General features: G+C 35.2%; 1 non-coding gene across 1 annotated transcript; it reads right to left on the bottom strand.

Moving 5' to 3' along the window:
• Window positions 1-749: 749 nt before the first annotated feature.
• On the bottom strand, window positions 750-856 carry LOC128035042 (small nucleolar RNA R71). The gene has a single exon (XR_008191446.1). It is a non-coding gene; the product is annotated as a small nucleolar RNA R71 (small nucleolar RNA).
• Window positions 857-2,980: the final 2,124 nt, after the last annotated feature.

Below are 2,980 nucleotides of genomic sequence, written 5' to 3'. Positions count from 1 at the left end.
ACGTTACAAGAACCTACAGGGTCACACCCTATGGTTGAAATGAATGGAATAAAACATAGTTGGTATTGTGTTTGGTTGTCACATGAATTAAATTAATTGTAGAATTAATTTAATTGGGTAATCAAATATCGAACATATTATGTGTACAAGGTTGTTGTACACATAATGAGAACATAGTTCTATTAATGTATGAATTTGGTTCGTATATAAATTCAAATAAATATAGTTTACCGAAATCATTATTATAATTAATGTAATTATAATTTTCGGTTTAAACATTTTTATATTTATTTAATTTCAGTTATGATTATTATGTTCGAATAAATATTTAATGAATTATGATTCATTATATATATACACCAATTATAAGAGGGAAAAGTGTGTTTAAAAAAAACCGTAACGAAATTATAAATCCTGTTTTTCTTTGCTTAAAAAGTCTAGCAGCCGTCAAGTAAAGTGGTTCTCCAAAACAGTTTTGGGGTTTTCTTCTGTTCATTGTCAACTGGGTGGATTACGTAGAGGCCAGAGTCACGAAAGGTTGCGGCTTGGTTCGATAGTATATCAGAATACTCGTTGCCGAAGCGTCGCTATCTATCCAGTTTAAAGATTCGGTAATTTCGAAACCTTTATTTCACCTCGATTCGTTCCTCACACATGGATCCATGGTTTGGATTACTGGATGTATTAATCTTTGCTGCGTCGTGGGGGTGCCGTCGTTCCAACAGTATAATCTGCCAAATATGAATGCTAAGCTCAGAAATGACATAATAGTTTTTTGTTAATCAAAGGATGAAAGACTGTATGAAGCCTAGGAAATATTTAAGGAATTGCTTAGGAAATGTCCTATGCATGGTTTCCGGCACTAGACTCAGATGGAGATGTTTTATAATGGGCTGAAGGCACATAAAAGGATGGTAGTCGATACATCTGCCAATGGTACTTTGTTGGATAAATCTTACAATGAAGCATATAAGATTTTGGAAAAGGTTTCCAACAATGATTATCAGTATCCTACCACACGAGTTGAGACTAGTAGGTGAGCTGCTGGCACCATTGAGCTTGATACAATCACTTCATTAACAACCCAAGTATCTTCTCTAGCTAATATGATCAAGACAATGCGGAGGCCAACTGCGGTCTAGGAGCTAAAATCAGCCAAGTCATCTTGTGTTTATTGTGGTGAAGATCATGTGTTTGATAAATGTCCATCAAACCCAACATATATTTACTACATGTGTAACTTCAACCGAAATAATAATCCCTATTCCAACACTTATAATCCCGGGTGGAAACAACACCCAAAATTTGGTTGGCATAATCAAGGTACTTGGATTTCAAACACTACTGTTAGGCAGGATACTGACAGTGCATTGACTGGTTATAATCAACCTATGCCATAACAAAATGTCTAACAAGGTTAGGCATCAACTTCATCATTTATTAAATCTTCATTGAAAGAATATATGGCTGAGAATGATGCCTTGGTTCAGATTCAAACTGCATCCTTACCAGCCATTGAGAATCAAGTGGGGCAGATAACAAATGCTTTGAGTTCGAGACCACAAGGAACTCTGCCAAGTGATACCTAGAATACAAGATCATAAGTGTCACATCTCAAAAACTGGGTTAGTAGAAATTGGGTTAATGAATCGAGAGAGTGGTCACCATAATTTTATTTATTTATTTTATATGATCTTTTGATATTAATAAATATTAAGTATAGTGGTTGAGTAATGGTCGAGATGCCCATGATCACTTGTGTTCAAATCTCTTCCATCACACTATTTTCTATGTGGTGCAACTTTGCCTTAAACCTTAGCAAATGCCACACCATGTTTTTAAATAAATGTGGTAGGAGTTAAAACAAGAAAGTGAAATAGTTAAGTGGTTAAGTGCACCTTACCTATATTAGAGGTCTTAAGTTCAAGTCCCCTTATTCTCATCTTTTTATTTAAATTTTTAACACAATTTCCATGTGCATAATGTGCTTTTCGTCCACCCCATTGTTACAATGTTTAGGAGGATTCCTTTCCTACTTTATGAGTCAAACTTACCATATTTTGGGGTAACATGATCCCCTTTTCACTCCACATCTCCCTCCCGTGCCAAAACTTCATATCTTACCTTTTTGTTGTGGTTCAATAAACCTGGTCACAGTTGACCAAGCTTACCTCACCTCTTCGCCGTCCAGACCACTCATTTACTCTGATATTCTCATTTTTTTTCATTTCTTCCTTTTTCATTTTTTCTCCTTTTGACAAAAAAACCACCATCTTCAACCACCATCTAAAATTCCTCTACCACGAGCTATAACTTCACCATCTCTACACTAGCGTCCAAGGTTCTCTTCTCCTCCTCTTTTCTTTCAATCACTACCTTTCACCCACTGTCGCTGTCGTGAACTACTGTGGGAAAACCTTTCTTTACCATTCCTTTCATTTTCTCTTTTCTCTGAATATTGTGACTGAACCCTTGCACTCATTTTATTTTTCTTACCTCATTGAACCACCGCTGAACCACCGTTGAACCATCATTGGACCACTGTTGTTGACTTTATTTTTCTTTCTCTTTCGATCTCTCTCATCTCTTCTAAGGATTCAATCATCCTATTTTAATTATTTTGTGTTCAAAAGTCATCGATCATATATTTTTGTAGATTGTTAAACCTCTCAACTCTTTTGTCAAGACTTATCAATGATCTCGTAGTATTGTTCAGTAGTGTAAGTGCATGAGGGGTGTTAGGAACATTATTTCCTCTCTATTGTTTTTCCTCATAGCCGAATGGTGTTGAAAGATTAATATTTAAGTAATAAGACACATTCGATAAATCCATAACTAAAATATGTGTTTGATGCAATAGATTCATCTTTCGGGTTTATATCTAAGTGAAACCTCTTCTAATAGGATTGTGGCAATCAGATCTTCGATATAAGGTGTGGGATCTAAATATTTGGTTTGAGTATAATATGCTACTTTATTT

This window comes from Gossypium raimondii, chromosome 11 (genome assembly GCF_025698545.1).
Source record: "Gossypium raimondii isolate GPD5lz chromosome 11, ASM2569854v1, whole genome shotgun sequence".
Classification (NCBI taxonomy): Eukaryota; Viridiplantae; Streptophyta; class Magnoliopsida; order Malvales; family Malvaceae; genus Gossypium; species Gossypium raimondii.
The sequence above is the reverse complement of the archived record's forward strand: the minus strand, read 5'-3'. Positions and strand labels throughout refer to the sequence as shown.